Raw genomic sequence first — 21,139 nt, forward strand, 5'->3', positions numbered from 1 at the left:
CAGAAAAACGAATCACTATTTGTTACTTAATATTCATATTTTTATATTTATGTTCATGTTTTCATAACTGAAAGCCTTACATACTACTGAGGGGTATGATGTGAAATACCATGGTGAAAGACAGAAAAGTTAATTGTCAATGTACATTTATGTCACAGTATACTGGAAATACTGTAAGTTTTTTTGTTAGTAATTATGACAATAAGCAATATTTACTTACATACCTAATACTTTAAAAACAGTGAATTACAAACTATTGCATAGCAACAGGGGAAACCTTAGCAGAGGCACACTAATGATCTACCATTTGAGTTTTCATAACCAGCATTTTGTGAAGAAGCATGGCTGACATTTATCTTACTGGTTCTAGAGTTTTGTTTTTGATCCTCTTATCCAATGAGATTGCAGCTGGTGGGTTGTGCATCAACTTCTAATAGTGAATCTAACTTGTTAACTCAGTTTCACATAGTTCATCTTCCACCTGCCACCTTTGTTCATATCACCTTCACCATTAAATTCACCCCAGCCAATCACACCTTCCCATCAGTAGTGTGACATGCCCATACCATATCCTCTTTTGTCTCGACACATACATGGCTACACTCCAGGATATTGCTCATACTCCAATCCCCTCTGGTCCCCTTATCATTTTAGTAAATCTGAATTGTACCTTTTGAACTAGCATTAATACCCGATAGTATTACCCTTTATCATATAGCTTATGATTAAACCACAAAACATAGCAAAAGATCATATGTTCTTTTTGTTAAAGTTTTAATATGCTGGAACTTGGTTTGCTGCATTTACCAAGGTTTGATTTTAGGCTATGAGTGCAGCTTAGGTAAGATGGAGCCCGCAGGGGATTACTGAGAAATATCATGTGGTGGGGTGCTGTAGTGGTGGTTTAAGTCTGTGTGGCTATTGGAGCTGTAGCAGTGTGTTTTTGTGTGTGTGTGTGTGTGTGTGTGTGTGTGTGTGTGTGTGTGTGTGTGTGTGTGTGTGTGTGTGTGTGTGTGTGTGTGTGTGTGTGTGTGTGCATACCTGTGTACATGCATGTGCGAGTGTGTGTGTGCATGCATGCGTATGCGTGCTTGTATGCACGTATGTGTGTGTGTGTGTGTGTGTGTGTGTGTGTGTGTGTGTGTGTGTGTGTGTGTGTGTGTGTGTGTGTGTGTGTGTATGAGTTCATATATTGCAACACAGCACCAGCAGTAGTTCTAACACTTTGCTAAATCTAACAGACAAGTCCAGGTCATGCATAGTAGATGTTCTGGCATCCTTTATGCACCCTCTTTCATTATAGCTGCCTCTAACAGAAGTTGCATGGGCCTGGCTAGATAGCGGTGTGCTGCATGAATGTGACTGCCATCTGATATCAGATGTGCTACTGCTACAACTGGCATAACCCCAGGGAAACCTTCTCATGCCCACAGCCACTGCCACATCCAATGTTGTGTGACAGTGACCTTGACCAACCATGACCATAATGGTCAACATCAGTGGAGGCAGCAGTGGACTGGCTACAGGGACAACATCTGCCATGCAGCATGTAAGCTTGGCAGAACATGGATTGTGTCAGCATGTGGCCGAACCTATCATACTTGTCACACATACAGGACATGCACTCCCAGAGATCATCCCACACACCCTGTATTATCTGTATCAGCTTTGAAAAGACTGTGGTGGTATTAGCTTATGTATCCATGATGACCCTTCAGAGACATTTGGTTGCACCTATTAACACAACTATTGCATGGAGAATGTAGTACTTATGTCTCTGATGTGCACCAGTAGACACCCTAAGTGCACATGCCCCCATCCTATGCAACTTGTGGCAGACATTGATGACTGCCCTGCCTGTGAGTGTACGCAGTAACCTGTTCTTCCTGTGTGGATTGTATCTTTTGAGAGTCTGCAGGCAACATATATTGAGTCCATGGTCTAAGTATGTGAACCAGTGGGCACACTTCCTGTCTCCAACAAAGACACTGTACTCCGTGATAGTGCCAGCTGATCTCCACCATCATCATCATCATCATCATCATCAGAGTCAGACAATCCTCTGACATCAGATGGTGGAAGTTCCACAGTGGTAGTTTTGGATCATGATTCACCCATGAACACATCAAAGCACAAAGCCCTAAAAGCCACCACTACTAAGATAGTCCCAGTGCAGATTTAATACTAGAGTGTGTGTACCAAGAGTACTTTATACATATAGATACCCATCAAGGATTTAACGGTGATGATCATATAGTACCTGAAATACACAATGTTAGTGAGATGTGCCATGAGAAAAGGAGCAAATGAAAGTAATCATACTGTAAAACAAGTATGGCAATACCCACCTGGGGAATCTCCACTGGATATTCTTAGGGCAGCTTAGCACCAATGTCTAACACAGAGGCCAGCAACTCTCCCATCTCCAGTAAAGGTGGGTTGAACAAAGCTGCCCTCCCTCCAGTGCCCTACCTTCTGTGCAAGGAAGTGACCTTAAGTCTGATCTGCTCATAACTGTGATCTTGGATACAAATAACATTGATGTCAACCAGAACAACATGCCAAACATGATCACAGTAGGGCTGGTCAGCAGCCTTCTGTCCAAAGTGCCACTGGCCATGGAGATGGACGGCCTGCAGTAGCACCTCATTCTCCCCATCAGTGATCTTGCTCTTTCTGTTTCTCTCTGTGAACACCCTATTTTTATCATGCATTTCTTTGCCAGGAATATTGCTGCATGTAGGAAAAAATATATTGTGTTACCATGCCAATACCAACTGCCCCATCCACACACTATGCTGTTATATTCATCCTTTTCTGTATACCCTACTGTCAGTATTAGCAATACTGAAAGTAGTCTGTCCATAATCACCCATTAATGACAGGCCTCAAATCACCATTTCAAACATTGCCTCCCTAAACCCACTGCACAGGCTTCCATTGACTGTTCTAACAATATTCCAGATAATGAAAAATAAAATATGTTTTATGTGCATTGTACTATCTGCCCTTCTGTAGGAACATCACAGAATGCATCCAGCATTAATCTACTTCCTGCATGCGCATTTCAATGTTTGTAGCCCTAGTGCTCCTACGTGATCATTGTGGCAGCTTCATGTTACTGTTATTTCAAGCTATATGTGATCTATACAAATGATATACACTGTAAAGATGTGTGCCATCCTATTCCATCTGAAGCCTGCCTTGACTCCTTTAACAGCTGCACTGCACAATTGTGCCCTCATCAATCTGGATATCCCTTATACACAAAACTTTATTTGCCTCTCTTACCACTGTTTGCCCTGATACAAAACCTAACAGCTACTTCTATAATTCTCACTAGCATACATTTGCAATTATAAACACTGCTGTAACTATATCTGCAAGTACTACTAGGAAAGAAACTGCCTGTACCTTAAGCAAGTTGGAATTTGGAATTCCACAGTATTCCTTATTGAAAGCAACTGTATCTTCTTTTCCTCCTGGAGCTGTATGACTACTTTCATAGTACAATAAGCCTCTCGGTTGCTGTTCATAATTGTATCATGCTGATTCGTGTCTCCCTCTATGTACTAACATTATGCACATGAGGGCTCAGCTCATGAATCTCTCTGAATTAGTCAATCTTCAAGTCATGTCAATGAGCAGATCCTGGCATAAATTTTTACACTGTGTCATGCCTGAATACATATGAGGCACATTGAACATGCAGAGTTGTGAGGAGCTCCCAGGTATGTTCCAGCCTAAACCTTTGAAGTTTGAGGTCACCTTAGAGCACATGCAGTATCATAAGTCAAAGCATATGCCATGCAGCTAAACTTTGGTTTTCAAATTTCATGACTCCAAACCTGTATGGTAACAGTCCAAAGGTTATCAGCCCTAGCACTAAGCTCACTACTGAGAATGAACTACATTGCATGACAAATCTCACAGTAGGAAATGGGCATGACCATGCAATACGAGTTATAATTTTCTGGCTGGAGATTATAGAATGGCCATTGTTTTTGATGGTGCTGGTACTTGCAAGGTACCCTGTTGGGGCACCCAAGAAACCACAATCTTTTCTCTATCTCCTTCATATGTACCACCAAGACCATTTGCTAAAGGAGTCATGTCAGGGCCCCCAGTATAAGGTGAATGCCTGGCACCATCTCACCATGGCAGTTATGGAGGCCACTGGCAACCCTTGGACTGGCAGGCAGTACAGGTGCTGCTACTGTAATCTGAGATTCTTAGATGGTACCATCTATACCTTCTTTGCCAGTGGGAAGAAGTGACTGATGAGAGAGTTCCAGATATAAACATAATACCATCTGCGGTAGATACAAAAATATTTTATTTTCAGTTATTAAGCAGGTACCTTATGATGTGAGAACTACAAAATTATAAAAACAAACTTGAGAACATTGAAACAAAATGGCAACTTATGTTAAATGCACCCTGGTTTAAATGAAACTATTAACATAAAGTAGGAACAAACCACTTGCTGACAAACAGGATAAATGCCCAGTGCTCCAGAAAAACTTAAATAATATTAATGAAACCAAAAGGAGCAACTAGGCTGATGCAGAGTCACAAGTAGAAATGAAAGGCAAAATCCTCAGGTTAAAATCCAAATGAAAGGCAAAATCCTCAGGTTAAAATCCAACTTTAATTCCACTGCAGGTCAGATAAGCGCTTTCACTCATTCATTTGAGCTTCATCAGATCATGTAACAAAGACCTTCAAGTACATAGGCTACATTTATACAGTTAAAACATCTCCTATTGGCTGCTTCTTGTTACATATTCATGAGTTAATCTAAGCTTAAAGATATATGCACATATAAGCATGCTAAGATGTATAAAATGACAAAGTGAATATAAAAAACATATAAAACATATAAAAACTCTCCATGAACACTCAAGATGCTCTAATAAATAGGTATATATAAATATATATATCAAAAGAAATCTATTTCAAGGGGTAAAAACATATATGTTCCATCATTTATTATAAAATCTACAAACATTCCTCCATTTGTTTAACATAGGTTTAATGGAGGCTCTCTCATTGAGACCTAAACCCCTATCTGCTCTCAATCTAACTATCCACATACTCTCCTTACTCTCAGTATGGTTCCTGATGTCACCTCCTCGTATACTGGGTTTAATATTCTCAAGAGCTCTAAATAGGAAATAATGTTCAGGACCTGCTTGGGCTACGTGCTTAGCTAAGGCATTGTGAGGTGAAGCCTTCCTAATGTGGTAAAGATGTTCTCTTATCCTGTCTTTAAAACGACGATTGGTTTTGCCAACATAAAATGCATCACACATTTGGCACACTGCCAAATAAACTATATGAGTAGTATCACAGGTAGCTATAGCACGTATGCTAAAGTTAGTGTGCAAGTCAGGATGTTCAAAAAATGGACTGGGGTCAAGAGAATTACAATAATTACAGCGTCCACATGGTTTTGTGTGTTCAAGAGGCATTGACCATTCATCCCTTTTTGAATAACATAACATTCTCCTTAAATTTAATTTGTTCCTATATAAAAAAGAGGGTTTAGTCCCCACAAGTTTACCGGTGGTGTCATCAGTACAGAGAATAGGCCAGTGTTTCGTAATAATATTCTTGATTGCTGAACAATCAGTACTATATGGTAAAGAAACCCTTACATGAGTTGATCTCTCATCTCTACCATTGTCTATTGTAGCGGATCCACCAGTAATAACTGGTCCAAAATAAGGGGCTGCTCTGTTCAGTCTAAGTTTATTGACATCTAAGAGGTTGGGCTCAATCTCTTGTGAGCTATAGCCCCGTTCTTCTAGCCTTATCTTGAGGTCACTCACTTCATTTAGGAAGCCTTCTTCTGTGGCATTTAGCCTAGAGGTTCTCATCCCCTGGCCTCTAATGATATTCTTAAAAATATGCTGTGGGTGCATACTATCACGCTGTAATAGAGTATTAAAATAGCAAGGTTTCCTATAGACACCTGTATTAATCAAACCACATGCTAACTTTTCTATATACAAGTCAAGAAATTCTATCTTCTCTCTAGAGTGATTCATACTGAAGGTTAAATAGCCAGTGAGGTTGTTCAATATAGTATGGAACACAAACAAATCATCAACACTGCCTCTCCATAAAACAAAAGCGTCATCCACGAAACGTCTATAAAAAGTTACATGTTGTTTAAACATTTCTAAATTAAAGAGACTCTCAAATTCCCAAAATGCCAAAAACATGTTTGCATAGCTGTTGGCACAAGGTGTGCCCATGGCTACTCCACCTCGCTGTTGGTAAAACTTGTTGTCATAGGTGAAAAGATTGTTATTCAAAATGAGTTCAAGGAAATGTACAATGAGGTCTACTTTAACTGATGTATATTCGCTATGTAAGAGCAGATACTCAGTGATATAAATCAGGCCTATATTATTTGGTAACACAGTAAACAAGGACTTGATGTCAAACGTTACAAAAATCAAGTTATCAACGTCACAAATGCCAGCTAAGCAGTCATACAAATCTGTTAAAAACTGTTTGGAATCTTTCAGTACAACTTTGTTCTTATTTAATATAGGTCGCAAATGTTTCTCAACATAGACAGAAAGGTTTTCAGTGATCCAACCCTGACCAGACACTATGGGTCTCATTGGTGGGTCAATGGAGTCTTTGTGAATCTTAGGTAACCCATGTATTGTTGGTACAAGTGGATTCTTAACAAAGAGATAGTCAAACAATTCTTGATCCAAGATATCACCTTTCAACATATCTAATAACATATTGTTTACGTGACTAATAGTGGCTTGCACTATTTGTTCGTTAACTTGTAAATAGAAATCATCTTCCAAGAGTTTAATCATAGCATCATGATATTTGCTAGTGTCCATAACTACTATCCGACCACCTTTATCAGCTGGTTTGATGGTTATGGACTGTAATGACTGAAGTTTAAGTAAGCTAGTCTGCTCCCCTCTAGTCAAATTACCATTCTTCCTATATTTCTTTAGAGAAAAATATTCATACAAATCATCCTCAGTTAGTTTCAAATATGCCTCAACTAACGGATGATTAGGTGGGACAAAGTTGCTAAGCTTCTTAAACTTTGGTGGTCTAGTAACGTTATTGTCTGTCAATTCACTATCAGTTTTATCATGAAATAGCAGTTTAAGCATAAGATTTCGACAGAAAAGTCTCATGTCTACTACAGTGTCCGTAAAGTTACTGTGTGCACTTGGTATAAAGTTTAGGCCTTTACATAATAATTTCTCATCACATTCAGTCAACAAATATCCTGAGATGTTATGTATCATAGAATCTGCTGGTATCAAAATTTCAGCTGTATCTAATTTACTTTGTTCTTCCACATCTTCTTTATTGTCTGATGTGGTACATACTCTTCTGATAATTTGCGTTTCTGTCTCCCCCTGCTCATAGAGCATCCCCTTATTATATTCTTGTCCTTTCGGACTGGGAGGAAATGGGAGCTCACTTACTACTCCTGTAGTGATGGTGGTATGTACTTTGTGAGGTAACTTGGATCTCACTATGCCGTCATCTACTGACAACCTCTTATTGATCGGTCCCTTCACAACATGTACTGCTGGATATAAGTTAGTTCTGTCTGCAATATTATTCACAGTAGTAGGCTGACTAACTTCTTTATTATTTGTATTAATAGAGCTAGATCCACTCTCACTATGTAAAATAGTAATTACATCATCAGTATCATTGGAAGTAGTAGTGTTATTAATGTTAGCTATATTTTGTACCCTATTACTAGGCGATACATTGTTATGTACACAGTTAGTAATATCCACAGCTTCACAAGCATTATTAACAACATTAACATTTTCAGAACCAGTACTAGGTTCGAACTCAGTTGTCTAACACTAGTATAGTCATTAGGTTTAATGGTAGCACTATAATGTCCATGTTTAGGCCAAACGAAGACTTGTCCTAAATTAAAATCTCTGTGATCTCTAATTATCTTGCTTCTCTTCTGTTGGAGAAGTTTCCGCTCTAAGGCTGATATTCCATCCAACAGGCTTTCAAATAGTGGTTCTATTACAGTACTTGGGAAACAAGAAAAAATTATCTTCTGTTGTTTCTTAATGTTATTAATGAGTTTCTCCTCTTCAGAGGCAAAAAAGTCAATAAGTAACTCCATGTACTGTTTGCTTACCTCCAAGTTCAGGCGCTGCCACCTTGAAAGCAACTCTGGATAATGTTCCCCCTGATTGGGCATGTTTAATATATGTAATCCTCTCGGTACAATTTCTGTGTCCAAACAATAACGAAAAGATGTGTGCCATCCTATTCCATCTGAAGCCTGCCTTGACTCCTTTAACAGCTGCACTGCACAATTGTGCCCTCATCAATCTGGATATCCCTTATACACAAAACTTTATTTGCCTCTCTTACCACTCTTTGCCCTGATACAAAACCTAACAGCTACTTCTATAATTCTCACTAGCATACATTTGCAATTATAAACACTGCTGTAACTATATCTGCAAGTACTACTAGGAAAGAAACTGCCTGTACCTTAAGCAAGTTGGAATTTGGAATTCCACAGTATTCCTTATTGAAAGCAACTGTATCTTCTTTTCCTCCTGGAGCTGTATGACTACTTTCATAGTACAATAAGCCTCTCGGTTGCTGTTCATAATTGTATCTTGCTGATTCGTGTCTCCCTCTATGTAGTAACATTATGCACATGAGGGCTCAGCTCATGAATCTCTCTGAATTAGTCAATCTTCAAGTCATGTCAATGAGCAGATCCTGGCATAAATTTTTACACTGTGTCATGCCTGAATACATATGAGGCACATTGAACATGCAGAGTTGTGAGGAGCTCCCAGGTATGTTCCAGCCTAAACCTTTGAAGTTTGAGGTCACCTTAGAGCACATGCAGTATCATAAGTCAAAGCATATGCCATGCAGCTAAACTTTGGTTTTCAAATTTCATGACTCCAAACCTGTATGGTAACAGTCCAAAGGTTATCAGCCCTAGCACTAAGCTCACTACTGAGAATGAACTACATTGCATGACAAATCTCACAGTAGGAAATGGGCATGACCATGCAATACGAGTTATAATTTTCTGGCTGGAGATTATAGAATGGCCATTGTTTTTGATGGTGCTGGTACTTGCAAGGTACCCTGTTGAGGCACCCAAGAAACCACAATCTTTTCTCTATCTCCTTCACATGTACCACCAAGACCATTTGCTAAAGGAGTCATGTCAGGGCCCCCAGTATAAGGTGAATGCCTGGCACCATCTCACCATGGCAGTTATGGAGGCCACTGGCAACCCTTGGACTGGCAAGCAGTACAGGTGCTGCTACTGTAATCTGAGATTCTGAGATGGTACCATCTATACCTTCTTTGCCAGTGGGAAGAAGTGACTGATGAGAGAGTTCCAGATATAAACATAATACCATCTGCGGTAGATACAAAAATATTTTATTTTCAGTTATTAAGCAGGTACCTTATGATGTGAGAACTACAAAATTATAAAAACAAACTTGAGAACATTGAAACAAAATGGCAACTTATGTTAAATGCACCCTGGTTTAAATGAAACTATTAACATAAAGTGTTTTTCAAGGGATAGAAGGCTAAAAATCAAGTAAAATTGCACTACTAAGATAGTTTAAAGGCAAGTTAACATTGAAATTTTAAGTATTTTGTTTTTCTTGTTTTATTGTAATTTTCCACACTTTGTGTATATCTTGGATGGAATTTTTAACTAAAGTGCTGATTGTGTTATGATTTTGATTGGACACTGTTGCTTTTTAAATTGATACAGTTTTAGTATGATTATTTGTTTTCTAAAGAAGTCTTTTCTGAAGAAGTCTATCTGACAAAAGTTTAATAAAGAGTTTTTAATGCTAAAGTCATACATGAGTTTATTACCCTTGAATTTTGTGGTTTTTGGTTTTCAGAGCTCCAGAGATGTTTAGTTTGTATATTTTTTGTTCTCCTTTCTTTTTGTTTATGTCTACCCTTATCTATTGTCCATTCCTGTTAATCACCATTACCTTCCCTTTGTTTGTCCTGATGTCTCCTACTCTATCATGCTCCCCCACACAGTGCATCAGCATGTCTCGTGTCCATCTTGTCTGTCTTTTATATTTGTTTTGGTCCCTCTGCTACCCACTCTAACCCTCTTACTTTCCTTCCTTCTATACCTCTCAACCATCCAGATTTGTGCAGAATTTTCACATTTGTGCCTCATATTTTTGTTCTGTTCCTTATAACATCTGTGGTTGAGGACTGAAGTCATTAAATAATGACAGACATTTGAATTTCAGACTTCATATCCCTCAAAAAAATGCATGCTGAAGCAAGACCTGTTATTTTATTTTGCATTTGGTTACCAGGAAACTCCTACAGGACATGGGTCCCTTTTCAGTGGAGGCCCGGGGAGAAAAGTTCCACAATTAACATTTACACACACAATAATAGTCTTCAATTTGAATTCACACAGTACAGTACATTAGTGACAAGTAGCATTATTTAACATATCACATAAAAGTTTATAATAGCACAAGCCATTTAGAATATTAGTTTAAAAAAAGTAGTGATTACATTTTAACAGTTATCATTAAGTACAGCATGGGTAGGATACAGGTAGGTATAATTATGGATTATATATGACTTATATATTTATTCTAGCAATTTTCTAAGTTTATAAGAGCAAAACTTAAAAATTTGTCCCTGATTGGGGGTCTTTTTCTCTCATTATTTTTTTGCGTTTTTCAGACTTCTTGCACTAAGAGGTTGAGAGCTATGCTTCCTTCTACCTTCCTTACTTCTCTAACTTACCTTTAATTTATATAAAATGGGCATCTCTTCCCCCAAGAAATTGCATTACCTTACTCACCACTGCATTTTTCATTCCATAGCATTTTCCCTCATGTGCTTCCCTCTGCTTCCTTCCCCCTTTTTCATAACTTTCATATACTCACCTTTGCACCCTTTAATTTGGCAAGAATAGATTAGAGCAATATGTACTGGCCCTTTAAAGCTGCTTGAAGCCTTTTTCATTTTGCCACTGTGAGACCATGAGCTGCATCAAGATCTGTACATGAACCAAGTTCATATAAGTTTCTTGTTGCAGAATGTGGCCACTACTCAGGGATGCATGCTCTAGTTGCAGTCCTTGCTCTGACTGCAAATAGAATATTTAATGAGCTGCTGGCTTCACATTGTTTTTCCACCATATTAATTGTTAATGAGCTCCAAGCCTCATTGCGCACAACAGGAACAGCCAGCCTGGCGTGACCTTGTTCATCTTATCCGCCATGTCTGTAAATCCCAGGGATTGTTTTGCAGTGCTTGTTTACCTACTACACTTTGTAGCAAAATGTGTGAGCTAATTTATATAGTTCACAGTGTACTCCCAGATTGCAGTGCTTCAGAAAAATGGCAGCATATTTACATTTATTATTATATAAATATATATAGAAAGAGAAAAAGAGAGAAAAAATTATATATATATATATATATATATATATATATATATATATATATATATATATATATATATTTACATAAATAGACAGGTCCCCTACACATGGTCGGCATTTCAGAATGTCAAAGACCATATGCCGAGACCATATGATCAACATTTGAAATGTCGACCATGCGGAACCGGCATCTCTGTACAATTTTCCATCTTCTGCACTGTAGTGCAATCTAGAAGTTGGTATATTAAAGTTACAGGGGGTGTGGGGGGCAGAGCCCCTGAGGGGGTCAGGGGGGGCATAGCCCCCTGCTAGCAGTGTGAAAGTAAGTTTTTTTTTTTTTTTTTTTTTTTTTTGTTATTACATGGTCGACATTTTGAATCTCAGTCATATGGTCTCGGCCATATGGTCTTCGACATTCTGAAATGTTGACCATGTATGGTAGACCCAAATAGACATATTTAATATATATATATATATATATATATATATATATATATATATATATATATATATATATTGCTGCATTTATTTATTTAGCATAGTTATTTGGCAATTTGGAAATTGGGCTGATCCTCTTAAAAACCCTTTTCAGCACAGCCTATATCCCCAAAATGGAGTAATAAAGAGCAGAAGTAACAGAATCAAATGGCTTAAATAGTAAGTACAGAGGTATAGTTACCTACGTGTAAAACAGAATATGTTTGTAAAGCTAAAACTGGGTGTAGGTATGAATATGAGAACTCAATGACAACTAATGTGCTTGCATTAGTGTTTAAGATGGGTAATTTACTTGAAGCTCGGTTGCAGTCAAACATAACTATTAAATCAGTTTCAGGGTAGTTATCAATGTTTTTTACATGCAGGATTGGTACTGCAGAATAAACTAGGTTGAATACAAAGGCCTCAGAATGTCAACTTAAATGAAAGAACTAGATGTAATTCATTTCTTGGGACTGGATGACGCAGAACTGGATCTTTCTAGTTGCCTGCCCCTTATGTTAATATGACCACATACCTTCTTCCCTCTCCCCTTTTACTGACTGTTGTGAGTAACCACAAAATTATCATTTTGTGAAATAAATCCCTTCAACTGTTTAAATTTATTGGCCATCTCAGTATATTCCATAGAACTAGAATACAAAAGTGCCCACCCCCTTTCACTCTGACTTGCTCTTTTAAAATTAGTGGTTCTCCACTTAGACAGCTAAAGCTTAAGCTATCCCCTTTTTCATATCTAACTGTTTAGTGCACACTGCAGTGATTAGGATATTAACTCATTGTTTTCATCTTACCTTTAAACATGTATTGCAAGACCACCAGCTATTGAAGAGCCCACACTCTGCCTCTCATTAGTCATCTTAGGATTAGTGCTTCTGTTTTCTCCTGGTGACAGAAGGAGCACAGGGACATTATTTCCTGGAGACTGCTGATCACCAGAAAGTCTAAGAACTGCTTCATAGGTGACAGCTTGGAATTAATGCTTATATTCTACTCCTGGTGAGAGAAGGAGCAGAGTGCATTGATTCCTGACTGCTTCTGGTTGGGTACTGAGTGCCTGAGCTTGATGATCCTGACTGGTCTGGTCGCTATTCAAGGCATCTACTAAAAAAAAGCTACAAGTCTACAGACCCTTGCATCATCTGGGACAAGACTGTGGATCACCAGACAGGCTATGATGTTTCTCATCTTGGGATTGGTGCTAATGTTTTGCTTCTGGTGAGAGAAGAAGCAGAGGAGAATTGTATCACAGCAGAGTGAAGGTGTGGTGCGACCAGCACTGGTAGTAGTCAGGCAGTAGCCATTCAGACGACTGTAGTAGTCAGGCAGTAGCCATTCAGACGACTGTAGTAGTCAGGCTGTAGCCATTCAGACGAATGTAGTAGTCAGGCAGTAGCCATTCAGACGACTGTAGTAGTCAGGCTATAGCCATTCAGACGACTGTAGTAGTCAGGCAGTAGCCATTCAGACAACTGTAGTAGTCAGGCAGTAGCCATTCAGATGACTGTAGTAGTCAGGCAGTAGCCGTTCAGATGACTGAAGTAGTCAGGCTGTAGCCATTCAGACGACTGTAGTAGTCAGGCAGTAGCCGTTCAGACGACTGTAGTAGTAGTAGTAGTCAGGCTGTAGCCATTCAGATGACTGTAGTAGTCAGGCAGTAGCCATTCAGACGACTGTAGTAGTCAGGCAGTAGCCATTCAGACGACTGTAGTAGTCAGGCAGTAGCCATTCAGACTACCCCATTTTCATCATTCTTGATAAGCCATTTCTTTGTTTTTAATAAGTACTGTTTGATTTGTTTCTAACTTCAGAATATCTGCCTAAATACGTCATCCTTAAATTTTCAGGGTCTATGTATTAGTTTCCCCTCAAGTGTTTGTCTGTGCCCTGTACAGACACAGACACCTTGAGTGACATTTTTCTTGTAAAAGCATAATTCAAATTTCACCAATACCTAGCACACAGAACAACTAGTTTGCAGTGACAAGCACCGTCCCCAGAGCTGCAAACCAGATACGCCTGACATTGCTTTATATTCTCACTCCAACTGTCTAATCAATAAAAAAGGGGTCTGTTGCCATGGATATGAACTTTCCCACTATCTCCATTACCAGCTTGATAAATAAAGGCATCCTAAGGCAATGCAGAAATTGCCTCATGTTTATTGACAACCAGTTTATTTTCAAACAAACTGATATGGTATGTGGAGATGTATTTACACAATGTCACTGGAGGCAAAGCTCTCACGTAAAAGTACTCCTAATGTCAATAAGGTTGTCAGTAGTACACATGTTGCACCCATAACGCACAATTCAAAGCAGACATATAGACCCACATATGCTGAGGCACTTACATGTAACCTTCCTAAACAACAAAGACCTCCTAGATGAAGTACACATAACAAATACCCTCAGCAGCCCCAAATGCACTCTTTCAAGACAACACCCTCATCAACATACCATATCTACTTCTAAGTCCATGAGACAAACCACCACACAATTCAACTTTCTGGTCATTAGAGAATCCATAGTGAGACACACTGATGTCCCTCTCACCAGGCTAAGTAAGAAGAAAGTTATGGTCAGTTGCTTATCAGGGGGTTAGGATCTGCCACATTATGCACACACTCAGGTCATTGGACCACAAGTACCAGTATGACTCAGTCATAGTCCATGTGGGAGTAAATGACCTAAGATGTACCTCCCTAAACTATATGAAGAGAGACATCATGGAACTCTCAGAATATGTGTCTCAGGCTGGTGTGAGTCTAGCATTGAGCAGCATTTTACCTTCTCCAAGGATGATGCCACAATATAAACAAAAGGTGACTGACTTTAATAATTGGCTTAGATTATTGTGTCATTCTAAGGGGGTGCAACATTTGTCAGCATGGAAGGAGATGGCCAACAGACCATGCGGCTTTGCTAGGGATGGTCTGCACCTCTCCCTTCTAGGCTTTCGAGTATTATCTAAAACATTGTCTTCCCCCATAGTGCCCTTTTTAGGCAATGCCAAACTGAAAGTACTTCCGACATAACAAATGAAAACCAAGAAAACCTAAAGGTATTACTGCTCAGTGCTAGGAGTCTAAACAAAAAACTCCACTCCCTAGAAGCTCTCTTCACCCTAGAGAATGCTAATGTCTATGTAGTCACTGAGACATGGTTTAAAGCCAAATAGAGCACAACAACAGTGCAAGGTTATAATGCCTTCCACACATTTAGACCGGCTACTACACAGACTGAGACTAAAGCTGGAGATGTCTCGATTTACATCAAAAATAAATATACCTCAAGGCTGCTCAAACAGGAAATTTGTACTTGATGACACAGAGACTCCTGGATTTTGTAAACACAAACTCCTTGGATCAGATTGCAACCGTACTGGACCCGGTCCTAACTAATATAGGAGAGTGCTGCACACCCCCTACTGTAATATCTTCCCTGGTAAGGTCAGACCACAAAATGAAACATGACCTATCAGACCCTCTGGAATTGCTATTTAATTGTAGCCTCCAAACAGGTTTCATGCCTCACGAATGGAGAACAGCAACAGACAACCCTCTGCACAAAGGTGGGCCATGTACAGAGCCTGGCAACTACAGACCCATAACTCTCACTAGTCTTATATGTTAAGCCATGGAAAGAATTATCATGGAAATGATCAATAATGACATTTTAAACCTCCAGACACTGAACCCATCCCAGTTTGGCTTCATCAAGGGCAGATCATGCCTACTCAACTTTGTGGACTTCTTTGAGACTGTCACCAAAGCAATGGATGCTGGCAAAATGGTTCACACTGCCTATTTTGACTTGGTCAAGGCATTTGACACAATACCCCACATGGGCATTGTTGACAAACTCATGAGGTTAGGTACAAACACATATGTCATCTGGTGGATAACCAACTGGCTCCCAGACAGGACCCAGGAAGTTAGAATTGGAGAGTCCACCTCTACAAAGAGGCCAGTCACAAGTGGAATCCCTCAGGGATCAGTCCTTGAACTGCCTTTTTGGAATTTAATTCTCAGAAGTCAAAGCCAATGTCAGTGGTCTCTGGCTGACTAAATTTGTAGATGATTGCAAATTAGAAGCTGTCACTGAATCCCACACTGATGCAAATGTTCTCCAAGTAGGGCTGACACAGACAAACAACTGGTGTCAGAGCCATGGACTAAAACTAAATGCCAAGAAATGCATAATAATATTCTTCAGGAAGTCATCCACCCCTGGTAACTATCATATTGACAACACACTCCTTAGGGTTGACCCAGTAGTTAGGGACTTAGGGACACATATAGAAAGTAATCTAGCATTTGACTATCACATGTCTACAGTAGTGAGGAAATCATTCTATGTTGTTCAACTTAGGAACAAAGGTATGGCATCTAAGTCCAACAAAGTCATTATTCTACTGTATTTGGCATTCATCAGACCTATCATTGAGTACAATGCCCTCTTTGCTATGTACCTAAACAGGCATATCCAACAACTGAAACATCCACAGAGGTTCCTCACTAAAAGAATACAGGGCATAAGTAAAATGTCCTATGCAGACTGCCTCAAGCCTCTATTACAAGCTTTTGAGGAGAGATCTATGCCTGGCATACAGAGCATTGTCAGACCCTACTCTAATGATCCTCTTGCATATCCACAAAAGAAACAGCACCAGATTACCCGTTCTATAGACATAAACCTTACCTGTGATATAAATAGGACCTGCTGGAGAAACAGGTATGTATCCCAGAGACTACCCCATCTCTGGAACAGGCTCCCCATCAACGTGAAGCAGAGTTCCTCCCTAACCCAATTCAAGTGCAACTTTGACAATTGGATGGGGAACAGGAAATTAATTCCTGGTTTGGTACCTATGTCTCTAATGGACACAGGCAACCTGCAAATGGTTTATCTCCCAAGCCCCTGCTTGTAAATGTTTCATCTCCCAAGCCCCAGATTACACTTATCAAGGGTATCAGAACTTGTATAGATTTGGGATGAGTGGCTAGGCTTAAAAAGGCCCTTATGGCCATACGCCTAGTGAACACCTATAAACCTATAAGGAATTCTAAGTGTTAGTGCAAGGCTGATATTCTCCAGAATTGTGGATAATGTTCTTTAGTGATGAGCATAAGAAAATATCTCATACACAGGATAAGTCTGAGTTAGTATTGTAACTGTCAAAGTGAGACAGAAAATAGGAAATAGAGGAGTAAGCTAATTTGTGGAAGTGGAGTGGAGTGATCTTTTGGTTTGACACAGGACAAGATGTAATAGGAGATAGAAGGGGAGGGGTATCAAAGATGAAAAGTGCGAGATGGGAGGGCTTAACAACACACAAAAAGAACAGCCTGGTATAGCTCTCAACCAAACAGGGATAAATCTTAACAGAATCAGGAACAGGGCAAGGGACAATCAGGGACACTTAAATATTAGTACTATTAATTTTAGTCATTGACACAACAAGAAAATATCAATTAATATACAGTTTTTGAAGTAAAAGAAATCTGTAACTCTAATTATTGTCATTATTTGTTAAGTATAATTCACCACCTTTTCTGCAGAGGTCACTGATTTTAGGAGGAATTAAGCGGGGCAGAGCTAAAATTTGAGTCAAAATCAGGAACACCGCTGGAAATTAGGGACAGTTGAGAGGTACAGAGCACAGTGTGAGGATCACAGTAAGACTGATGATTAGGGTTTAGGATGATACGTTAGAGGCTATGCTGGTGCACTGTAGTGTAGGGAAACAAGAAATACACAGTTTAGGGTAATACGTTAGAGGCTATGCTGGGGCATGGTGGTGTAGGGAAACAAGAAGTACATGGTGTAGGGTAATCTGTTAGAGGCTATGCTGGTGCACAGTGGTGTAGGGAAACAAGAAGTACATGGTGTAGGGTAATCTGTTAGAGGCTATGCTGGTGCACAGTGGTGTAGGGAAACAAAAAGTACACGGTTTAGGGGTGATATGTTACAGCCTGTGTTGGTGCATGGTGGTGTAGGGAAACAAGAAGTACATGGTTTAAGGTAATACGGTAGAGCCTATGCTGCGTGCACGGTGGTGTAGAGAAACAAAAAGTACACGGTTTTGGGTAATACATTAGAGGCTATGCTGGTGCATGGTGGTGTAGGGAAACAAGAAGAACAGGGTTTAGGGTAATAAGTTAGAGGTTATGCTGGTGCATGGTGGTGTAGGGAAACAAGAAGAACAGGGTTTAGGGTAATACATTAGAGGCTATACTGGTGCACAGTGGTGTAAGGAAACAAGAAGTACATGGTTTAGGGTGATATGTTACCACCTGTGCTGGTGCATGATGGTGTAGGGAAACAAGAAGTACATGGTTTAAGGTAATATGTTTGAGGCTATGCTGGTACATGGTGGTGTAGGGAAACAAGAAGTACATGGTTTAGGGTAATACGCTAGAGGCTATGCTGGTGAATGGTAGTGTAGGGAAACAAGAAGTACACAGTTTAGGGTAATATGTTACCGCCTGTGCTGGTGCACGGTGGTGTTGGGAAACAAGAAGAACAGGGTTTGGGGTAATATGTTAGAGGCTATGCTGGTGCATGGTGGTGTAGGGAAACAAGAAGAACAGGGTTTAGGGTAATACGTTAGAGGCTATGCTGGTGCACAGTGGTGTAGGGAAACAAGAAGTACATGGTTTAGGGTAATATGTTACCGCCTGTGCTGGTGCATGGTGGTGTAGGGAAACAAGAAGTACATGGTTTAGGGTAATATGTTAGAGGCTATGCTGGTGCACGGTGGTGTAGGGAAACAAGAAGTACATGGTTTAGGGTAATACGCTAGAGGCTATGCTGGTGCATGGTGGTGTAGGGAAACAAGAAGTACATGGTTTAGGGTAATACGCTAGAGGCTATGCTGGTGGACGTTGGTGTAGGGAAAAAAGAAGTTATGTACTCACCATAATGTTCCATCTGAGTAGTTCTACTTCATTTGTCTTCAACCTGTGGGATATCGGATCTGTAACGGATCCAAGCCAGCAACTTCGCAAGCATCTGCTCCGAGCTCCAAGCTCCTCCCCCTACCCATAATACACCACCACTACCTTCCAACCCTCAGATCAAGTTTGCTGCACACTACACTAAACAAACCAATCCAAAACACCTTACACACACAAAATGCCAGCTATGAGCGCTGTTCATATGGTAAGGTCAGGGGGAAGGGAGGAGGGATGGTTAAAAACAAATGAAGTAGAACTACTCAGATGGAATGTTATGGTGAGTACATCACTTCTTTATCTGAAGTAGTTTACTTCATTTTACTTCAACCTGTGGGACAGAGTCCCCAGCTACTAAACACCTGGGTGGCCCTCATGTAAGGATATTCAGGAGCACCGCGGAACCAAAGGATGCTCTCCTTTGAGAAATTAAACCAATTTATAGTGAGAAATAAAGGTATGAGATGAGGACCAAGTAGCTACAGAACAAATTTCGTCTATGGATACTCTTGACCAAAAAGCTGCAGAAGTCACTGTAAACCTTGTCGTGTGAGCTCTAATCTGATCTGGAGGAGACAAACCTTTATCCTTGTAGATCTGAAGGATACATAGAGAGATCCATTTGGCAATGGTCACCTTGGAAATAGGTTTACCCAAAAAAAAATTTAGAAAAGGAAACAAACAACTGGTCAGATTTATGAAAAGTTTTGGTCTTGTGCAAATAGAACTGTAACTGTCTATGAACATCCAACAAATACAACTTGTATTCCATTTTTGTTTGTAAAATTTGGAAAGAAAACAGGTAAATTGATAGTTTGATTGATATTTGACTCAGATGCTACTTTTGGGAGAAAAGAAGGATTAGTGCAAAGAGAAACTCTGTCCTAATGAAAAACAATGTAAGGAACCTTAATGCTCGAAGTTCTGAAACCTTCCTAGTCGAGGTGATAGCCACTAGGAAGGCTGTCTTCCAAGACAAAAACTTAAGATCTGCGGTTGCTGCAGGTTCAAATGGTGGGGCAACGAATGCTTGTAGTACCATAGTAAGGTCCCACGGGGAATGGGATCTTTGACCGGAGGACGTAAGAGGAAGGTACCTTTGATAAAAGCTTTGCACAATCTGGAAGAAGCCAAAGAAGCAGAGTTCTAACCAACATGAAAATGAGAAATGGAGGCTAGTTGAACCTTGACCCTAGATGAGCTAGCCCCTTGTTGAAAAATATTTGCCAAAAAGTCAAGGATAGCCAGAATGGGAGCCATGAAAGGATCTAAACTCCTTTGAGAGGCACAAAAGGAAAAACGCTTCCATTTGCTGCGATAAACCTTCCTGGTGGATGACTTATGAGCTGCCACCAGAAGAGACCTGACTGAAGAAGACAATCCAGGAGTCCTAGCAATTAAGGGAACTGGAGCAGCCAAGCAGTGAGCTTCAGACTGTCCAGATTCAGATGAGGGACCCCCAAGGGGTGAGAAATGAGTTCCTGAATGGGATCCAAGATCCAAGGAGGAGCTAGAGGATGAGACCAAAGGAAGGGAAACCATACTTGACGAGGCCAGAAAGGAGCAATGAGGATCACTTTGCTCCCCAGTTGACAAGCCTTCTGTAGGAACTTCAGAATAAGGGGTACAGGGGGATAAGCATAAAGAAGACAGGGAGGCCTAACATGGACTACAGCATCTCTGGGGGACTCCCCCATTGGGGGTTCAGAGCGAAGAACTTGCTGCACTGCATTGGAAGGAGATGTGAAGAGATCGCAGCAAGGCCGACCATAAGGCATCAGAATAGTCCGGCTTAGTTTGTCCGCCAGAATGTTGGACCACCCCAGAATATGCTTTGCTACCAGAAAATGACCAGTGGAGATCGCCCATTCCCAAACTCTCATGGCCTCGCGACAAAGGGATTAAGATCTGGTCCCTCCCTGTTTGTTGATATACCAGACCACTGACATGTTGTCTGACTGGATTGCAATGGTTCCCAGAGGTAGAAAGGCATGAAGGGCCGGCAATGCTAAAAGGACTGCCCTCATCTCCAGAACATTTATATGCAAACTGATCTCGATCAAGGACCACATGCCTTGGAATGTATTTCCCAAACTATGCCCCCCCCCACCCTAGCTGGGAGGCATCCATGGTCACTGTGGCTTGTGAAGGGGCTGGAACAAAAGGTCATCCTTCCAAGATTTACAAAGACTGCATCCACCATAGAACCTGAATTCCCTGA

This window comes from Protopterus annectens, chromosome 12.part0 (genome assembly GCF_019279795.1).
Source record: "Protopterus annectens isolate FY-2018-M chromosome 12.part0, PAN1.0, whole genome shotgun sequence".
NCBI classification, from domain to species: Eukaryota; Metazoa; Chordata; order Ceratodontiformes; family Protopteridae; genus Protopterus; species Protopterus annectens.